Source organism: Acomys minous (assembly GCF_964271855.1).
Source record: "Acomys minous genome assembly, chromosome: 3".
Lineage (NCBI taxonomy): Eukaryota > Metazoa > Chordata > Mammalia > Rodentia > Muridae > Acomys > Acomys minous.
The window spans coordinates 144,724,787-144,746,786 of record NC_140485.1 but is presented as its reverse complement, the minus strand read 5'-3'; the positions used below and the strand labels follow the sequence as shown (position 1 = coordinate 144,746,786).

Genomic DNA, 22,000 nt, shown 5'->3' with positions numbered 1-22,000 from the left:
ACCCCCCCACCCCACCTCCCCCCTGCCTTCCCTGCCCCTGCCTCTGGAGCACCAGCCTGGCAGAGGCTGGGAGCATGGGCAGGCCAGGCTCGCTGCACTGCAAGAGCAACTCTGTGGACCTGTCTGGCCCAGGGTCAGGAGGTCATAGAGGTGGGCGGGGCCCGGGCAGCAGATTGGGAGCCCCCTGCCCCAGCAGCGTCATTTAGACAAACAAGCAGATGGCAGGTGTCAATGGGGACAAAGAGCCATCTGCTCAGTGAGGCTGCCCCACTGTCTCTCACAGGGACTTCATTAAGATAGCTGTGCTTCAGTCAAAACCAGCAGGGCCCTCGCAGGCTGGAGGAGAGGTTGTAGCTCTGAGCAGCTCTGCCCAGCGCTGTGCCTGCCAGGCCAGACACAGGCCACCAGGGGCGGGGCCTGTGTGTTCACAGTAGGGCTCCTGTCTGCTTTCAAAGGACCAGCCTTGCAGACTGTGGTAACCTCATGGCTGCCAAGGAGGCAGGTCTGGTGATGGAATTTAGCATCTCAGTGGCTCCCCCTCTAGCATGCACTGCTGTTTTCCGGTGCAGGTCCTTGCCTCTGGGCTCCCAGATAGCAGCGCAGTAAAGCCAGTGCACTGCTGCCCAAGAGAGTGGGGTCAGAGGCCGCAGCTCCCACAGCACCCACAGAGGTGCCCTTCCTAGCTGGTACCAGGCACCTAGGAGAGGTTCTGGATTTGGGCACAGGTGAGAAAAGGCCCCGACCCAGCTCTCACCTTGGCCAGTATCTCTGCCTTCAGGATGAAAAAGGTAAGTACCTCTGCTGGTTGGTTTTTATCAACCTGACAAAACCCTGGACATATCTAGGAATAGAATCTTAAGTGAGAAAATGGCCCTGTTAAGGTTGGCCTGTAGGTAAGTCTCTAAGGTGTTACCTTGATTCATGATTGACGTGGGAGGGCCCAGCTCACTGTGGGCAGCACCGCTCCTGGGCAGGTGGCCCTGGGTAGTGTAAGAAAGCAGGCTGAAGAAGCTTCCCGTACAACCACAATCATGTCTGGGCAAGGGCATCCAGTCAGGTGGACAGGGAAGAGTGTGATCCCAACAGTATCCCTCCCACTAGATGGCCTGTCCACGCACATTTCTGTGTGCTGTTATAACCACCAGCAGCCGGCCTCTCACTGTGAGGAAGATGGCAAGACACCCTCACACAGGCTGTGCCTGTGCTGTAAAGGAAGGCAGCACAGCACACGGTCCTGCTGTCTTCTAATGTGTTCTGGGAAGTGTGGGGTGAGCAAGGTGAGACCTGAGCCTGGCACAGGTCTGAGTAAATTCTGGAAAACTGTGAGCAGAGCAGAGAGTCATGTGGAGCCCCTAGGGTGGGCGGGCGGGGGGTGATCCTTAGACTTTGGGCCTAGAGACGCGAGTGGCTCATGAAGAAGAGGAAGAAGAGGTGACATAAGGGGCAGAGGGTACAATTGTGCAGAGCTGTTAAGCCATGGGAAAGGTTGCGTTTCATGTCAAGTGTTGTATAGATCAGTGACAAGGCCTTTTAGAAGAACTTCTTCAGACTATAGCTTGGTCGGCCATGGAAAGGACTTTCAGGGCCACAGCAGAGGCACTGCTGCGCTCAGTCAGCACCCAGCAGAAAGCCTCTGCCCATTACCTATCTCTCTCCAGTCTTCTCAAACCGCGCCCTGCAAAATGAGCACTGTGCTTTCTGCCTGGGCCTTTCACGCCAATGAGGTCCCAAGACCTGTGGCACTGAGGTCTGTGTCTTCCACACAGCAGTGTGTTGAAGAAGCACATGCAGGCCTATCATGCCCTTTCCTGCTACGTAGTGTCTCATGGGTTGGGGATAACACGTTTCCTTTGCTCATCAGTTTGCTGGATAATGGAGTAATTGGAGCCGTTGGTTATAAATAGTGATGCTATTATGTGCATTTATGTGGTCATCCATCTCTGTTTCCCTCTCTGTTTTTGTTTTGTTTGTTCTTGTTTTCTGAGACAAGGTCTCACTCCATACCCCAGGCTAGCCTCAAACTCACAGAGCTATTCCTGCTTCTGTCTCACGAGCTTCCAGTCCCAGCTGTGTTTTTATCTCTCCTTCATACCAAGGACCCGGGTTTCTGGTTCCTATGGTAGCTCTACATTTAGCCTTTGAGGATCTGTCAGACTATGACAGGTCCAAGCAGGGCTGTAGGGTGTACTGACCACAGGTCCAAGCAGGGCTGTAGGATGCACTGACCACAGGTCCACGCAGCACTGTAGGATGCACTGACCACAGGTCCAAGCAGGGCTGTAGGGTGCACTGACCACAGGTCCAAGCAGGGCTGTAGGGTGTACTGACCACAGGTCCAAGCAGGGCTGTAGGATGCACTGACCACAGGTCCAAGCAGGGCTGTAGGATGCACTGACCACAGGTCCAAGCAGCGCTGTAGGACGCACTGACCACAGGTCCAAGCAGGGCTGTAGGGTCCATTGATCACAGGTCCAAGCAGCACTGTAGGATGCACTGACCACAGGTCCAAGCAGGGCTGTAGGGTGTACTGACCACAGGTCCAAGCAGGGCTGCAGGGTGTACTGACCACAGGTCCAAGCAGGGCTGTAGGGTGTACTGACCACAGGTCCAAGCAGCACTGTAGGATGCACTGACCACAGGTCCAAGCAGGGCTGTAGGATGCACTGACCACAGGTCCAAGCAGGGCTGTAGGGTGTACTGACCACAGGTCCAAGCAGGGCTGTAGGGTGTACTGACCACAGGTCCAAGCAGGGCTGTAGGATGCACTGACCACAGGTCCAAGCAGGGCTGTAGGATGCACTGACCACAGGTCCAAGCAGGGCTGTAGGGTGTACTGACCACAGGCCCAAGCAGGGCTGTAGGATGCACTGACCACATGTCCAAGCAGGGCTGTAGGATGTACTGACCACAGGTCCAAGCAGCACTGTAGCTTGTACTGACCACAGGTCCAAGCAGGGCTGTAGGGTGCATTGTGATTCTTAGTATAAATATACTTTTTTATTTTGCACACACTGTGATTGTGTGACATTGGGAATTCTGGGGACTTTTCAGAGGGTATATAAACCCTAGGGCCCCCGAGAGGCTGGGTGGGTTGTTGGCCGGTTGTTGGCTGGTTGTTGGTTGGTTGTTGGCTGGTTGTTGGCTGCTATTGCTCCAGGTTTGTTAAGTAGTCATGCGCAAAGAAGAAGAAACAACAGCAACAAGAAGTGAGGTGTCCTGACGTTGGACATCAAGCGTGTCCCAAGGAGCTCGACGCCCCTAATCAGCAGGAAGTTGTCTAATGATAATGTCACCCCCTTTTCCAGCCCCTGACTTTACTCAGGGATCTCTTTCCTTTCTTCTCTATCCTTTTTTTATCTCTCAAATCCGGTGTTAGGAGATCGAAAGAGAAGAATAAAAGGAGTGGGGAGGGGTGAGAGAAAGAGCGACCCACAACGCCGCTGATGCCGGCTGCAGGCGTCTTCCTGTTTCCCTCCTCGATACAGGGTCTCAGTGAGCCTGGAGCCTCAGTTTTTAGCTGGCCATATTGGTCAATAAACTTCAGTTCTATCTCTCTGACATCCCCTAGTGCTGGGCGTCGGTGCATACAGGCATGCCTGGCTTTATGCAGGTGCTGAGATCTGAACTCAGGCCTTCACACTTGTGCTGTAAGCTCTTATCCATAGAGTCATTCCCCACCACAAGAAAATCAAACACGTGTGTGTGTGTGTGTGTGTGTGTGTGTATGTATGTATGTGTGTATGTGTGTATGTGTGTGTATGTGTGTGTGTGTATGTGTGTGTGTGTGTGTGTATGTGTGTGTGTGTGTGTGTGTGTGTGTGCATGTGCTTGGGTGCCTGGGTGCATATGCATGTGCACATGCCTGTGTGTATGTGGGTCCAGAGATTGGATTCAGATCACCAGACATGGTAGCAAGTACATTTGCCCACTGTGCTCTCACTTGCCTGAAAAAAACTCATCATTTAAACATTCCCACAAGAAACCTCCAAGCACACACACGGCTTCACTGTGAATTCGTCTAAATATTTAATGAAACAACACAACTTTTTTCTTTATTAATTAATTTATTTGTTCATTTTACATCCCAGTTGTAACCCCACTCTTTCCTCTCCTCCCAGTCCCATCTTCCCACCCGCTTCCCCCACATCCACGCTGACACATAAGTCACATCAGGACTGAGTGCCTCCTCTTTCACTGAGGGAAGACAAGGCAGCCCTGCTAGGGAAATGGGATCCAGAGAGAGGCCACAGAGTCCATGTCAGAGACAGACACCGCTCCAGTTGTCACGGGACCCGCTTGAGGACCAGGCAGCCTAATCGGCTTCATATGTGTGGGAGCCTAGGACCAGTCCATGCATGCTCCTTTGGCCGGTGGTTCAGTCTCTGTGAGCCCGCATGGGCCCAGCTCAGTTGGCCATGTGGGTCTTCTTGTGGTGCCCTTGACCCCTCCCGCTCCTTCAGTCCTTCCCCTAACTCTTCCACAAGACTCCCTGAGCTCGGCCTAATGTTTGGCTGTGGGTCTCCGCATGTTTCCATCAGCTTCTGGATGAAGCCTCTCAGAGGACAGCTATGCATTTGCCATATAGTGCAGGGTAACCATGCTACAACTCACAGACCCAAAGAAAACTAAGTAACAAGGAAGACCCAAGGGAGGCTGCTTGAACCTCACTAAGAAGGGGGAAATAAAATAGACATTGAAAATGGAGGGAGAGGGGAGACTGGGTGAGAGAGGGGGTGGAGAGGGGAGGGGATCAGATGTGGGGAGGGGGAGAGACGGAGGTGAGAGTGCTGGGGGAGAGAAGGGAAATTGGAGTTGGGGCACCCTGGGACAAGCCGGAGACCTGGGATGGGGAGGCTCCTGGGAAGATGTGGGGGTGACCCCGGCTGAGACTGAGGCTGAGGAGACCACACCCTGTAGCCGGGCAGCACGTCCAGTGGAGGGAGGGCGACACCAACCCACCCACAAGACACTGGACCCAGGATTTGTCCTGCTTACAAGATGTGCAGGGATAAAGGATGGAACAGGGATTCGGGGAGTGGCCAACCAATGACTGGCCCAACTAGAGACCCACCCCATGGGAGAGGCCCAACCCCTGACACTATTATTGATACTCTGCTATCCTTGCAAATCACACAACTTTTACACAAAGTCTTCTAGAAATTGGAGAGAAAGAAATGCTTCCATAGTCTCTAGAGCAGAGCGGCTTGGATGCTGGGACCAGGTGAGGGAATAGACCACGCACCAGCTGGTTATAAGCACAGTTACAGTGCTTAGCAGCTTCCTAGAGCCCGGTGCAGTCATGTGAAAGTGCTAAAACAAAAGAGTCAATGTAACAAAAATTAAGGAAAGAAAACCACATTCATCTCATTACATGTGGAAGTAGCATTGATAATATCCAACATTCATTTCCAATTAAAAGAAAATATTCAAGTCTTGAAAAACATATCTGAAGAACCTAAAACTAGTAGAGTGTGAGTCTGGGTGTTTTCCTTCCAGCAGCAAAGCGTGGCGAGGGTGCCCAGAACTACATGGAAGCTCCCTCTGGCTGCAAAAGACACCAGTGAAAATAGGAAGTAACCTGGCTCTATCCAGCAAACATGACCACCTTTGTAGATCTGATGGGATCTGCAGAGGGTACTCTAATCAGTAAATGTGCTTATCAGATTCTCATCATAAAAAGTCAGTGTCTAAAAAAATATATAATGCAGTTTTCAATAGCATAAAACACAATTTTCATAAGGACCAATCTGATAAAACATGTGAAAGACTGAAAATTATAAAACATTATGGAGAGAAGTTAAATGACGTATGCTAAATAAATGGATAGTTACAGTCAAGTTCATAGAGCCAAAAACAAAAACAGAAAACCAGTTTCTCCTGACTCAGGTGCCCAATCTACCTCTGCCAAGATCCCAGGTGTGTGTGTGTGTGTCTGTGTGTGTGTGTGTGTGTGTGTGTGTGTGTGTGTATGTGTATGTGTGTATGTGTGTGTGTATGTGTGTATGTGTGTGTGTGTGTATGTGTGTGTGTGTGTATGTGTGTGTGTATGTGTGTGTGTGTATGTGTGTGTGTGTGTATGTGTGTGTGTGTATGTGTGTGTGTATGTGTGTGTGTGTATGTGTGTGTGTGTATGTGTGTGTATGTGTGTGTGTGTGTGTATGTGTGTGTGTATGTGTGTGTGTGTGTATGTGTGTGTGTGTGTATGTGTGTGTGTGTATGTGTGTGTGTGTATGTGTGTGTGTATGTGTGTGTGTATGTGTGTGTGTGTGTGTGTGTGTGTATGTGTGTGTGTGTATGTGTGTGTGTGTATGTGTGTGTGTGTGTGTGTGTGTGTGTGTGTGTGCGCGCGCGCTAGAGGAGTGAAGAGAGGGAGGGGGTAAGGGAGAGAGACAGGGAGAGTGATGATAGAATTCATGTGGAAGTGACAAGGACCCAGGTCACTCAAAATGACCTTCAAAAAGGGAGCAGAGCTGGAGGACGCACATAGCCAGATTAAAGACCCGCCATGAAGTTCCATCATCAAGGCCGAGTGGCCTGACATCTTAATAGACACACAAGTCAACAGAACGGGACCCAGAAACAAACAGCTAAGACACAGACTCCAAACACAGCAAATGAGAGCGTGTAGACAATTTGGAACTACCCTGCCTGTTAATGAAGTGAGAAAATGCCACAATCATCTTGGAAAAAAATGTTTTTTCAGAGCCTTAAGCAAATAAAACATACAGCAATGACAGGATCCGGAAGTCCCACTCAGAAGTGTTTACTCAAGGGGAAGTGCGTGGAGCCTATGAACGCACGTGCACATTCATGTGACCTTATTTGAAAAAGCTTGAAACGAGTCGAATGTTTGTGACCAGGTGAACACTCAAATCCTGGCACTTCTGTGGTTTTATACATGAAGGAGCCAACTCTTGAGGTATCTAACATTGACGAGCCTAATTCATTACATTTCCTGAAAGCACCTAGATTTTTAAAAGAATATAAACTGTACCACCCACTTACGTAAACATCTAGGAAGTTTAAAACGATTTACCAGACAAAAAGCACATGGGTTTGTAAGTACATAAGGACTTCAAATCTCACTGAAATTCATACTTCAAATATGTGTTGCCTGTTGCATATCAATTAATGACAGGCAGCCCAATAAAGCTACTTTAAGAAGTAAAGGCCATGAGGGGTTTTATCAGAGTTCCAACCGGTTTCCAAAAGTCTCCTGCCAAGCACAAGCTGCTTAGCCATAGATGTGAAAGCTAAGTCCAGATTGAGTCCCCTTTCCCAGGCTGTGCTGCTGCCCCAGCCAGGCCGCCTGAGTTTCTAGACACCCAAAACCTCAGGAATTAACTGAGCTCCAGAAGATGCTCCTCGTGTCTCCTTGGGTCTAGTGTGACAGCTCATCTGGATAATAGTTGCAATGGGTCAGTCTTCAGCAGGGAAGCAGGCTGGTGGGAGAGAACATGGCCGCAGAGGCCACTCTGTTGGCATTATTAGATCCTTCTGGTTGGAGGCTTGACTTGCCACTCCTGGATTCAGTCCCTAGTGTCCCTTGGCCTGTGTTGCCTTGCTCGGCTGCACCCTGTATGTCCTCCATCCACGTCTGTTGCACCTTGTAAGAACTCCACGCCAGTCTCCTTAAGGCATGACCAACTCCGTCACAGACCTATTAACCGATCTTATCTATTACAGGTGTTTCCAAACGAGCGCCAGGTGATGTTGGAGAAGGGTGGAATTTTGGTCAAGACTCAACCTATCTGGCTGATTCCTGGCGGAGGGACCCTACTGATCACAGATCAATGGCAGGTCTGATTTTCTTAGAGTCCCCACCTGGCATTACCTGACTCATTTTTTTTTAGGGCAGTGCCACCAGGATGTCCCCACACTGAGAGGTGACCCCAGCAGCCCATACATAGGATGTTGGATAGTTGAGGCTGTGTAGGCAGAGGATATGGGGACAAGTAGGGACTTGAGGTGGTCTAGGAAACAAAAGTCACCAAGGAGCACAGCCCTCTGCCTGCAAGGTGACTGCAGACAGCTAACTAGGCCACCATGCCCGATCTGCGGAGCTGGAGCGGTGGGAGGTACAAGCCAGACCATACTCTTATTGACGCAGACAGTGTCTGAAGCTGCAGCACAGCCCTCCCAGGCTGGAGGCTGACCTGTTTTGCCATAGTTAAGTGGGACCAGCTGCACGAGATTTGTACTTTAGGGAAGTAAATGTGTCCAGGCCAGGAAAGAGCTTCACACTAGGCAGGAGAATAGATGGACCGGGCCACTTGTGTTAAAGAGCTTCCGCAGTGCCCTTTATAGAAAGTACACCTGAAGGGCACCCCCATCTCCTTGCTGGCACAGAGATGACTTTTTCAGGCAGAATAGATTGCTTTTCTGGAGCACAGTTTTTGAAAGCACTCGAGGGGAGTCGGGCATCGCAGGTATAGGCTTAAAGGTGGCATTAATAGAGGTGCGGTCCTATATCGCCCCTTATGTGGCAGTAGGCGTTGAGGGGAGGGAATAGGGGAGCATAGATAGGAGCTTTCTGCCTGTGGGTTTGCCCCGCAGTGTAAGCACAGTTTTAGCTTAGCTGCAATTACAGGCCATGAGGACTCAGCCTTGAAGGGAGACCTAGCTATTAAAAACAGCCCTGCCTTGTGCACCCCAGAGTCCAGGATCCGCTGTGAATGTAAGTTTAAGAATAAGCAGGTTGCCCAGACAAGTGGAGGACTTCGCATGCATTGATGAAGGCCTTTTCAGTTGCTCTCCAAGGGGCTAAATGACTCACTGAGGCACACAAAATAGAAAAATGGTAACTGAATCAGTCGCCCGCCTCTCTGAGCAGGAAAGTCCTCACAGAATAAGTCCATCGCGCAGTCCAAAGTCACTCATGACACTGTATGCCCACAGTGGCTTTATCATGCCCTGTGAGGAAGCAGATGTAGGCCTGGGGAAAACAAGAACCCACTGGGCCAGAGGGTCGAGGAGCTGGGGTGAGCGGCAAAGGGATGGGGCTAGAAGGGTCTTTTTGTCATCTAAAGATCAAAACCAAGAGGCAAGCGGTAGGGACAGGGTTTGACGGAGGAAGGGGATAGGGAGGAAGAGGCAGGGATAGATGAAGGGAGAAGGAACTGGGGTAGACGGAGGGATGGAGGGGACGAGGAAGAGGGGTAGGGATGGGCTGGCTGCAGAGCCTAAGGGAAAGCGATCAGCCAACCCCCTGCAGCCCCACTGAGGACTTATTTGCAAGAGCTGAAACAAGTCAGTCTTTGGTGAATTGTGAAGGCCTAAGTTAGCCGTGCTGCGGTCTGCAGGTCCTTCCTCTTCTGTGAGTGGGTCTCCTCCCTAGCACAGACACAATGGCTGATTCCCACCAATCCTCACCATAAGGCACTCACAGTATGGTGACCATAGGGTCACGGTTAATCATAATCTTTTTCTGAGGCTTTGAAATAACCCTGGTCACGGCTGTACTCTACCGGGTGTGGACTTCCAGCATGCTTCCTCACACTGGCTCTGGCTAGAGCCCTCCAGTGTGCCTTTCCAAGGCACGGCCAAGGAGGGTCTTATATGTCACAGCCCAGCCTGACCTTCTGACTCCACACAGGTGCTTCCACACACACCACGGAGAAGCATGGTTACTCCCACCTGACTGCTCCATCAGTTGGTGTTGTCACCTGTGAGATGTCACAGGGCGTCACAGGTACAGGCCTGTGGACACTGAGCTGTAGTTTCCCTTCAACACTGTAGCTAGGGCAGACCCAGCCTCGCAGAAGCACAGCCTGCCCAACACTGGGTCCTCAGACTGAGACGGGGTCCTGATCACCTACCTCTGGCCCCAAGTGGGTATCTGGAGGGATCAAAATGCTGGGGACTTCGCCACAACTAAACCACCTAATATCCAGATGGCGACTCGTGTCTTATTGTGACCATGGCCTGTTCATGCCTCCCTGCAAACAGCAGCTCCCTGTCCCATTCAGACAGTGCAGGAGTCAGCACTGGTCACCCCGGGCATCACTTTCCACTCATTGGTCTGAGGTGTGGCCGTTAAGTGTGCCCACCACTGGTCTAAACGAGACTGAAAAAGTCCTTGCCTCCTGACCTACATGGCCCCATGGCTCCCCAGGGCACTCGCCCTGTGAGAGGCATAGGCCTTCAAGAGTTAACAGACCACGGCGTGGGAAAACACAGGTGACCTGAATGCCAGTCCGGGGCCCAGGGCTGAACCAACATCAGCAGCTGTCGGGGCCGGACGTTTTTCTCATTAGAAGTGACAATGGTCTCCGACTTAGTTATTGCTTACAACCCATCCAGCCACCACAGCCGTCCTTATGTGGAACTGCTGCCTCTCTCAGAGCAACCGAGGGGTGGGTCTTGCCATTGGTGGCCGGTCAACGCTTGGCTGAGATGCAAGACATGGGGGATGTGCCAACCGGTGAGCTCCGTTCCCCGTCCCACACACCTAACATTGTCCCTTAGCACAGACTTGGGTGAGCTTGGGGCACTGCATGAGAGCAAATGGGAGGTGCTGGGCATGGTGGCTTCTGACTCAAGGATTTAACTCTTAAGGAGCCGGGGGCTGGCTATTCCCCCCTCTCTGCCTTCAGCCTGATTCCCAGAACCAAGGACACCTGAGAGTTGCCCAGGCAGCCTATCCCCAGTTTTCATCACTAGCATCCTTACATACTCACTAGGGGATGGCAACAGAGTGTCTGGCTGAGGACAGTGGCTTGATAGGAGGGGTCGTGCACTCCATAGGTCCTATTGGTCATGGATGGGAGAATAGAAGAACCCTCAAAAAGCATGCGTTCTGCGTGTTGCTATATTAATCTCTCTGGAAACAGAGCCACACAAGGCATCTCAGGGATAGACTCATCGTGGACTTCCACCCGAGGCTCCCTCTTACCTGTGCACTGAAGGCACTGGCCTCGCCTCACTGCCTACTCACATTCACACATGCCTCAGCAAGTGGCTCTGGGCTACACGCTTTCTGTCACCTGCTCCCGGGCTTTGTGGAGAAATAGCTTCCTCATTCCTTTCCAGAGGCAGGTTTTTCACTTCTGTAGGTGGGGCTCATGTGAGGGGGGAATGGCGGTCTGCACACTGGTGCTCAAGACAATGACGAGTGCTCCGTGGCAGCAGCATCCAGCCTGCCGTGTCTACGCACTGATGCTCTGGGGATGGCAGTGGAGTTTTCTGGGACAGTCCCTGGCACTGCCTGCCTGCAGTGGTGCTCAGGGTAGGTGGTGTTGGCACTTTCTCCACAGGGGCCCTAGTCTCAGGCTCCTCAGGGCCAGACCAGCTATGTCAGCATTTAGGAAGAGAGAGAGAGGGAGAGAGAGAGAGAGAGAGAGAGAGAGAGAGAGAGAGAGAGAGAGAGAGAGAGAGGAAGAGAAGAGAAGAGAAGAGAAGAGAAGAGAGAAAGGAGAGAGGGGAGAGAGAGGGGGGAGGGAGGAGAGAGGAGAGGTGGGTTTACACAGTGGCAGGTAGCAGAGGTAGGAAAGGCTTGCTTGTTGTCAAGGCTCAGACATGGATGCGCTGCCTTACCTAATTGGTAGGTGAGTCTCCCTGCTGTCCTTTCTAGTAAGAGTGGGTGTCCCATTACAAGAAAGGAGGAAAAGGAGAACAGAGTATTTGGAAGGAAGGAGAAAAAAAAAACCCTATGTGGGCAGGCAAGACAGCCGGGTGCTGGGAAATGCCCTGAGGTGATTCAGGGTCACAGCTGAACCTGATTGGAGATGCCCGTTCAGACTCCTGGCTGGCTGGCTCGGCCTGCAAGTGGTGGGTAGACAAGCCTTCAGAAGAGCCTAGCCTAGCTCCCATGCTCCCTGTAAACACGCACACAGGCCCCACAGGAACTCCTATAAGCTGTGGAGCCTGAGCCCCACGTGCTACAGTGAGATGTGACGGGGCCACCTGAGGGCCCCAGGATGCCACTGGGCAGGAAGAGGAAGATTGCCGCTTCTCGGTGGGTCAAAGCTAGTCTGAGGACTCTGGGACTCTGGCTGGACCCTGGGAGGTACTGTGGCTGAGGGAACAGGATGACACAATCAAGTTTCACTTTCCATATCTGCTAATGGCAACGCTGGGGCTATGATCCCGGCGAGAAGATGTGCCAGGGAGTGGCTTGGCAGGGCTCATGAATGGTGCAGCCAGGGTAAGAAATAGGAAGGCACTCACGGCATGGGGACGCCTGTGGTGGAGGAAGGCAGTCATGGACACATATGCTGGTTGATTTTGTCAAACTTGATTAGATTTTAGTGCAACTAAGAGATGGTATACTAAGGGGGAAAGAATTGCTCTGAATGTGGTCACACTGTCTCCAAAGAGGGAAGTGTCTTCCCAGATTCATTAGGGCAGGTGTTCTGAGGCCATTTGTAGCTGTTGTAAAACGGGGCCCAGAAACATCCACATGAAGCTGGTTTTGCAGGCATGCCGAGTGTAAGAGTCATGAAATCACAGAGGGGTGGCTTGCACCAAAGTTCCAGAAAAAGCTGACGAGGCCCAGGAATGTGTAGCAGGGTTGAAGTGCCTGTAGGGAGACCCTAAGGAGACAAGGAATGAAGCTGGGAAGGCCAAGTCCGAGTTTCAGCGGTCACCCCAGGATGCTGCCAAGAGCGGACATCTGCTGAGAGGGGAAGCTGCGGACACCAAGTGGAGCGAGACAGACTCCGAGTGTGCTGCAGCCCCGGCCCATATGACGTCACCGTGGGCCCTGGATGCCGGAGATGATGCTTCAGGATGCAGCCTTTGCTCTGGTAGGGTTTCTCTCTTGCTTTGGTCTAGTCTTTTCTTGCTCTCTGTTCCTCCATTTTGGAATGGGGATGTTTACCCTGCGTTACTGTGCAACAGATAACATGTATGTTGCCCTTGATTGTACAGGGCTTCCACGCTAAGGCCTTGCCTTGAGTAGAAGAGGCTTCAGACTTTTTTTTAAACATTGGATTTCAGAGCCGAGGACCTGTCTCGCACCGTGTCGATGTACACAGGGCCTGAACCTCGTGTTTTGTTTGGAAAGTGTTCTTTCTCTCTGCTTCGGAAACACTCACAGCTATATTTCAATCCATTACTTGTCCTTTATCTGTGGGGACAATGTGAGGGACAATGTCCATAATCAGAACGAGAGGGAAATATTCCTAACGCCCCACTATACACGTACAGACTCGTGCTGTCTGGTCACAAGTGAACAAGCTGAGTCCCTGCATATGGGCTCTTTTGTCCTTCGCTCTCCCTGCACTTCCTCCAGTCCTTTGGCCTTGCACTCTGTGGTCTGTACTGACCAGCAGCTGGGATAGGAAGAGAGAAAATCCATATGGTTGGGCACCGTCTGCCAGTGGTGATGATGCAAAAGTGTGGATTCTGCGCAGGGTAGGGAACGGGCCCAGTGCAGCCCCAAACTTTCCAGCAGAGCTGAGGCCAGTGGGGCAGCTCAGATCGGTGCTGTGCTGCTTGCTCGCTCTGTAGGCCCTAGCGAACATCTGTTTCCACTCCTTATTTTCATAATCATAACTGTATTCATCATCATCTTAGTTGAAATACAGGAAAGAAAAAATAATCCTCTTTAAAGTTCCTCCTCAATAGGTTGCCAGTGTTTTAAATTTTTATTTAATCGTTTTGATCATAACGATTCTGTCAAATGAACACAGCACAAAACAGTGCTGTAACCTTGATGTCCAGTGCTCATCCTCCTGTTAAAGTCGAGGCATTCCACTGTATGAGTACCCTGTGCAGTAGTTCATGCAGAAGGGGAACGCCCAGTTTTCATGAGCGAAACAAACGCATAGGAAGAAGTGGATCCTCCATAGCTTGGGGACAAGAGGCCTCCTCTGCGGGAATAGACACGGAGGGACCGGGGTGCTGCCTGTTCTCAAGGAGGCCCAGAGACCTCAGGAAAGAGGGAGGCAGAACACTGCTACCCAGCAAACCCCAAGAGCGGCAACACCCTTCTCTCAGGGAGCTAGAGATCCTTGACAGGCAGTAGGAGGTGTGGCCCAGCAGAGGGTGTGGCCCAGCAGGGGTGTGGCCCAGCAGAGGGTGTGGCCCAGCATTACCATTCTGATCTATTTATAGCGCATCACCCTTGAGAAGAGCAGCCAGTGCACACATTGTGCACTTGAGAAAGGAAAAGACCAAGCTGGACTGAGGGTGACTCACCTCCTGCTGGCCTGCGCCCCCATCTGGACTCTGTCATAGCAGTATCTAGATGGGTCAATACTAGAGATTCATAGTGGAGGGACGGGGGCCACTGCACTACCTCTCCTGTTCCTTACCCTCTGTAGACTCGCATTCCTTGTCCCAGGCTTGCCTGTCAGTCTTCCATGAGGCAGTGTGCCCACTGAGAGTTTAGAGATATTGTGGTTGAAAGCTGCCTGGGACTTTCATAGGACATGAAGAATTCCTGTGGTCATCCTGGGACTCTTACTGTGTGTGTAGAAAGCTCTGGCACCAGGCATTGCTCCTTTCTGAGTACATCCCGCCGTGCAGGCCCCGGGTGAGCACTCAGCTCTTTTCTCCCAGCCACCCCTGTATGGTGCCCTGAGGGTAAAGGGAGCAGGGCCTGGATTGGTTGCTACATGGGGCTATTTGCTCCACAGTGGCTCATACGCCTGCTGAGTTGGGCTCTGCTGAAGGGCTGGACTTTCTCTGGGTGCAAAGAATAAATAGTCTTTGACTCTTTCTCAGGCTGACCAATATTAAGAAGAGCAACATGCATCACTAGGCGAGACCCATACACCACATGCCTACTCCCATCCCCAGTGGATCCGTCATATAGAGACCTAGAAGGGGACGTGGCCTCTCAGCCTGTGGACCAGGGAAACAAACCGAGAGAACCCACAATGGTCACCCTTCGAGAGGGTCGTTGTGTCCCTGTTGATGCCTCATCTCCTTTTAGTGGCTGAGAACTCGCTGGTGGCTCCTCGGCCCAGTGTCTGCCACGCACCGAATGCTGGAGATGGTCCCAGGTTCTTGGCCTGCCGGTTCTGGGATGGGAGCCTGCAGGCTAGGGATGGGGCACTTCAGTTCCCGGCCGCTCCCAGCTGGCTCGAGTAAGCTGGCACGTTAGTGGAACATTTCATGTGTGCAGAAGCACCTTGACTTAATTAGGCAAAGAGGAATTAGCCAGTAGGGTAAGCCCTGAGCTTCTGTTGCCTGTGAGGACACTGGTCCGGCCGAGGCTGACGTAGGCTGCATCAGGAGCTTAGATGAGATATCGTCTGTGTACAAACACAAAGTCTGGCCAACGCCCTGAACTCTTAAGATGTTCCAGATGCCTGGAAGACTCTCTGTCTCTCATCAGATGCTCAGCCAGTCCAGGCCAGCCACCCTTCTCAGGGTCTGGAACTTCCCTTCTCAACGGTTTTCCTCAAGTAGGGATTAGGGGCAGGACACTTTTGGGAAGCCCTGGGAACTCCCCAGCAGACTTCCGCTCTTGGATTCCAAGAAAGTTCAATGTGGAACCACCAATCCCTGAGCATCAAGGGAACACTCACCTTCACGCGCCAGCACGGCTTTCCGGCTGAGGGCTGCCTAGCTTGGTGACCGCATAGGCCAGAACCTGGTAGGTTTGTCCTTTCCAGGTCAACCTGTGCCTGTTTAGGAAGTCACAACCCACCAGAGAGTTCTGGGAAGCTGACTCTCCGGAGACACTTATGAGGCCTCTGAGATCCGAGCTCTTGTAGGAGTGTGAGCATGGTGTGGTTAGCCGGCCTGACAAGCTTCAAGGCCCAAGTGGGGTGGGGAGGGAGAACGCCATGCTGGCCAAGAGCTCTCTGCCCATGAAGGGCGGCACAGCGCATTCTGATACGTGCCTCTATTTTGAATTCAGGAAGAGAGCAGCCCTTTGAGATCACCATGGTGACTATCATTTTACCCCACGCACTAGGAGCTAGATGCTGAGTTAGGCTTGCTTTGAGCATTATCCTCATGAGGGCCCAATAAAACAGATCCTCTTTCACAAGGAAACTAAGGTATTGAGGGGATGTGCTCCACTGCACCCCCTTCCCCCACTTCCCTGGTTTCACTTTGTAGCTCAGGCTGACCTAGAACTCTCCATTTTTTCTGCCCCAGCTATGGCTCAGCCATTTTGATGCCTGCATTGCTCACAGGAGCCTCCGGCCCGAGCTTCATCTGGCCAGGACAGGGCGCTGTAGGGGCTCCCACAGTGTCCCAGCTTCAGTGGTGGCTCTGGTGAACCACACTGGTGGAAACATGGAAGATCAACTTGTAAGATCCTGCCAGGGCTTGGTCACCAGGACAACCAAGGCCTGCGAACCTGCGAACCCACAAGCCTCCCATGTGCTTGTGGGTAGCCTGCTGAAGGACACTCACTAGGAATTGCCCACAGGGATGTTCTTCCAGGGCATTAAGGGCTGTGGCAGGTGTGCTGCATGAGTGTCACATGGCCCAGCCTCAAGGCGGCCTCTTTGCCTCTTCCCGTCTCCTGGAGAACTCGCTGGTGTGTGAGAGCATTCTTAGTGGCATCCTGTGCATCTCGGAAAAGCGTCTGGAGAAGCCACTGGCCTGTGTCACCACAAGGTGACAATCTTTATAACCTTGCCGCCGGGCTGCAAGCAAAGGCTGCCGATTTAGGGCTGTTTCTTCTCATGTGGTCCTGGGGAAAAACTCAGAGAGCAGAGGCCAAAAGCTCCACCAACAATCAAGTTTTGGCACATTGAGATCTGTGCCTGTCCTGTGCCTCTGCAGTCAGTGCCACGAGGCCTACTTGCACGCTGCTGTCTTTCAAACAGAAGGAAAGACGGGATATCACCAAGACAGAGACACCAGGAAACAGAGTCCCCTAATACAACCTCAGCACCAGGTGGCTACATGTATAGATATCAGAAAGAAATGGCAGAGGAGGTATGGGCGGCAGGCTCCATGTGGCAAGCTGTTGGAAACTCAGGACTCCTGGAACTCACACTTGGTGAGGTGCAGGGCTCTGTGATACACAGGCCCCCATGAATGTGGAGGCCACACAGGGGCCACAGGTCCCATGGCTGTGGCACAGGCCTCTTTCCTAGCCACATGTTCCTTAGGACCAGCATCTGCCAGCATCCCTGACCCACCTGTGGTGGTTGTTGCTGCCTCTGGTCCCACAGGTTCTCCTCTAAGCCAGTAGGCAGGTGTTCTGTTTGTGACGCCCTGGCAAGCGTTCTTTGACTTTCCTTAAACTTTCCCACACCCTAAGGGCTTGACTGCACCGCATGTAAGTTGAGGCTCAAGGCTTTGGTCCCACCAAGGCTGGACTGTGTGACTCTTTAATCTGGAAGGAAGGGCACCCACCTTTTTGTAACTCCTCTTTGTGACTAAGGTTATTTAAAATGTAAAAATAGAGGGCTGGAGAGATTCAGAGGTTAAGAGCACTGGCTGCTCTTCCAGAGGTCCTGAGCTCAATTCCCAGCAACCACATGGTGGCTCACAACCATCTATAATGAGATCTGGTGCCCTCTTCTGGCATGCAGGGATACAAGCAGGCAGAACACTGTATACATAATCTTTTTTTAAGTGTAAAAAAAATAAAGATTAGCAACATATCTGACATAATTAAAAATAGTTTGAGTGTGGGTACCGGAAAGTGAGGCTCTGCTGTCTAGGAATTAACATGATCTGCGCCAAGCTGATGCAGAACACAGACTAGCGTTTGCTTCCACCTTTAACTCCGCTCACATGAGGGAGCTGAGGAAATTCTTGCATGTGCTGTTATGTGATGCCTCAAGCCTCCCTTGGGCTTGCCATGAACCTCCTGGCGGGGGGGGGGGGGGGTTGGGCAGACGGGGCATGACAAACTCTCGAGGGGCTCCAGGTGGCCATGTTTTATGAAGTATGCCTTTAGTCTTCAAGAAAATCTGCTAGGGGGTGAGTTGTCCACTTCCTTAAAGCATTTAAAATGGGACATGAGGGCTAAGACTTCCTACTGAGGAGGTGGGACCTAAGGACTGTAGGTGTCGGTACTCACATGTTTTCTTTAACTTTATCCCTATGCCAGGTGGCACTTGCCCCGAGAACACCTTTCCTTCATAGAGTGGCGGCCAGCTATGCTGACTGTCCAGACAGCTTCTCTCCGGCCTGACCATTTTCTGATGTTGAGGGCTCCTAGGCACATCAGAGAGACCTCAGACAGGCTCCTTTCCTCTGACTTCTGGAAGCCTGCTTCCTCTATGCCTCTCCCCTAAGACCTTCTGTGGATGCCACCTGACACCGGAGTCATGTTCTCAGCGTAGTCAGTCCTGAGCCCAACAAGGCTGTATTCCTGTCTCCGGGGTTACCTCCTTCCACATTACTCTGCATGTTCATCAACAGGATCCAGGAAAAGGGGTCTGGCACCTTCCATGTCATTGCCAGGCAGAGCTTTGTTTGCAGTTGGAGGCTTGGGTCTCATGTTCTGTGCTGGGCGTACGCAGCAGCCTTAGGTAGTGTTTTCTAGTCTGTGCTGTCTCGGTGTTATAGAGAGCATGTTTGGAGTGGGCCCCCATTAAGAGCCTTAGTCAGGTTGAGAACCCATTTGCTCCTTAAGTCCTTGGTCTGGACACCTGCTTCCCAGGCAGCTGTGGCAGTGGACAGTCTTGATGGACATGGAGCCTCGTTCTGAGATCCTTCCATAGGATCTCAGCGGAGTCAGATCTGGGAGCAATGTGGCCGCATCCCCCCCCCAACCCCCCATGGAAGCACTGCCTCCAGTCACAAAGGGACAGTTTCCCTCCTCTGGGTCTGGAACCAGGAACCTGAAGCCGTTGCCTATGTCAGTGCTGCCCCAACAGGCAGGCCAGCTGCTTTGCACAGGCTGAAAGGTGCCAACTTTTGTGTCGCGCCATCAGAATGGAATGTTTTAATTGAGATATTTAGCTAAGATAAACAAGACTTTTCATAATGTATCTCTTTTTCTGGAAAGTTAGAAGACAGGCTTGGAGGATGGGGACACGGGAGAAATTGCAAAACTGAACAGAACCCTAGGCGGAAAACTGAGGAGGGCGGATGTGACCAAATGCTTGTGGGAAACCACGCTGCAGGGCAGGCGGAAATTCCTGGCCCTTTGTCAGGAACTAGGACTGTCCTGGGTGGCTGGCTCCCGGCCTCTCTGCAGAGGGGGTGGTAGACATACTGGAAAGGGTGAAAGCTGGAGACACTCTGGGGGCCCCACGAGGCACGGACTTCCAGCGGGGGGGTGGGGGGGGTTGCCTAGGGAGTCCTCAGGCCATCTTCTCAACGCACACTTGTCACCGGTTACTTTCATTACAAGTTGAGTCCACATGTCTCTCTGGGGTGTCTGTATGTGTGTGATGCTAGGAGTTGGGGGAAGGGACCAAAGAGGTCCCCTGCATGTCTCAACAAGGGACTTTGGGAGGGACAGAGACGATTACTCTAACCTCTACCTACCGAAAATATACTTACTAAGCACTGCATTTTAATACTGTTGCTTTTATAAAGGGCCGAGTCTCTCCATGTGAATGCCAAGACATCACCAAAGAGCTATCGGGGCAGATAAGGGCGTGGAGATGACCCAGGCTCATCTTCATCCAATGCAGCTTTAGCGCTGATTGCACAGGGACGTGAGGACCAAGAGGACGGTTCACACCAACTCGCTTGTGAGCCTCTGGATGCCTGAGGATGCCTGAAGCTGCACCCGACTTGGGAGAAGTCTCTCACTCACTACCCTCTGAAGGAGAGCCTCAGTCACCAAGGGCTGTGTTAACAGAGGCTGGTGCAGGAGATGCGGTTTGCAGATGGTTTCACAGGCTATCCAAGGAGACTTTGCAACCTGAAAGAGTAAGCTGAGTGCACAGCGGCTGTGTGCTTTAATACTCACAGAAATCAGATGAAGTAGAGTAATTTGTGGTCTTGTGTTGGGAAGCCATGGGGTTTTCTTATATTAACATTGAAAGCTAAGGAAATGGAATACAACGTGGCTAGGTGAGGAAGTGATAAGAATATTGGTGAGATTGTGTTTAAATAAATTAATAGCGATGTAATAACTGATCAATTTAAATGTGCTTCTTATGATGGAAGATGTGTTTTCATTTCCCTAGGACTCTATGGAGTGTGGTATTAGCTACTTTTGCTGGTTTTTTTATTTTTTGTTTTAATCACAGGAATGAGAGAAGCAACTTAAGGAAGGACTGGTTTATCTGTGCTCCCAGCTTGAAGGTACAAGTCTGTCCTAGTGGTTGAACCATGGCAACAGAAGTGTAAGAAAACAGCTGGTCACATGGCATCTGCAGTCAGTCAGGAAGCAAAGAGAGCAACAGTGCTGGTGCTCAACCCGCTTTCTCCTAAGGGGCCTGAGAGACGCTGTTGCCTGCTAACGAACGTCCTGAGGGGGTCACCACTGTGAGAAGACCCCCCCAGTGAATGGGACAGGTATGGCTGGGGCCAGACGGAGGACGCGTGGGGCACAGCGTTGGGATCTGACTGGGGACCTGTCTGAGCAGCTCCAACCTCTGCCCTATCAGTCCATTCCTAGTGCATGTGGGGTATGGCCCGGGAACGCGGTTCCTTCTGCAGATACGGGCTAACCCAGTTCTCCTCCAGGTTTAAATGTGGGCTGCTCAGAATATTAATTCACTGTGCAGCGGCCACAGTCCTGCCAGCGGAAGCAAGTGGGTCTGTCTCCAGGTGGCAGAGGGTGAGCGCCACCGAGGCTGGGAGTTTGGAAGCGAGAAGCCGGCGTCCATCTTCTAGGCTGCATCTGTCCTGAATTTGGTTTTATGTCCTTAAACTGAGGACATACCTCGTGATCTCTGCCTGTGAGGTGGGGTTGCGATGGCTGCCATCTGATCTTATCCTTCAGGAGGTAGATGTGGCCTCCTTTTCCAAGGTGCCAGTTATACTCTATGTTACACTAGCTCCGCGATGCACACCCAACCCCACTTCCTGTTTCCGCTGCAAGGTCCAATCAGCAGGTTTCCCTCTGAGTAGTGGGTGGAGCTCACTTCAGTCCAGCCCAAGTCTGTCCTTGGAGGGTATTGGCCTGAAGGGCAGGAAAGCACTTTCAGGTATGAACCTGCAGCTTTTCGGTGGAGGCAGGCAAAAAACTGAGCGCAGCTTCCTTCTGTGAATGATGACATTGCAATGGCGGGTAATTTTCACATGGTCCCATTAATACATTTTGTTCTCTCCTCGCTTTTTAGCATTTAAAGTTGTAAAAGACTGCTCACGGGCCGCATCAGAACAGGTACCTGGATATATCTGGCTTGACTTCACTGTCTAAGGTCCACAGGAGAGCTCAGTGCCAGCCCATCGGCCAAGGCTCACTCTGGGTCAGATGCTTCTCCTAAGTAGGAATAGCATCCCAGCGTTGGGCCCCAGAAGAAGGCATCATGGCATGTTCTAGGTGCAGTGAGAGCGCCCTAGGGATCCACGCCAGCCTTGAAGATGGGGGTTCTTACCCCAGATTGTACAAATCCACAATTGTAACGGGAAGCAACAGGCCGAGGAGGCTGCTCCTGTAGTCCTAGGCATGGGGGGGTCGTAGTGCCTGACCCTTTTCTATAGATGGACATGCTCCCAGTAGCCTGAGGGGTGGGCACAGCCTCCATGTTTATTTCAAAAATAATATTGATTGGACAGTTCATCTGGGCTGGACAGAACCGTGCACCTGACAGGAAGGGGCTCTTGTCAAACATGGGCAGCCGGATGCCTCATCTTACTGGCCTGTCTGAAGTTCGCTGGAGCCCTAAAATCCAGAAACTGCACGTCCTTTTGTGACCGGAGTCCACATACAGGTCGGCACTATTGAAGAGCAGGGAAAGGCTGGGCACCTGGGTGCAAGGAGGATCATCAACTCACAGGCCCGGAGCTGGCAGCAGGCTGGCCCCGTGCCGTCAGCAAACCTGGCACGAGTCTCTGCTGGAGAACATTCCTGAAGGGGGTGGTTCCCTGGCAGGAGCATGCTGCCTGAACCCCCAGGGTACACTTTCTAAATCAGGATAGAGAGGAGAAGAGTAAATAAAAGAGGTGGCCAGAGCCCTCGGAGCAGCCAGGCACTTGGTAGAGTTTGCCGCTGCCAACTTTTGTT

The 22,000-nt window shown here is 51.9% G+C and overlaps 1 long non-coding RNA gene across 1 annotated transcript; it reads left to right on the top strand.

Moving 5' to 3' along the window:
• The first annotated feature begins 217 nt into the window (after nt 1–217).
• On the top strand, nt 218–19,901 carry LOC311593413. The gene is made up of 3 exons (XR_014777697.1): nt 218–788; nt 7,687–7,800; nt 19,414–19,901. It is a non-coding gene; the product is annotated as an uncharacterized lncRNA (long non-coding RNA).
• The last annotated feature ends 2,099 nt before the right edge of the window (nt 19,902–22,000 follow it).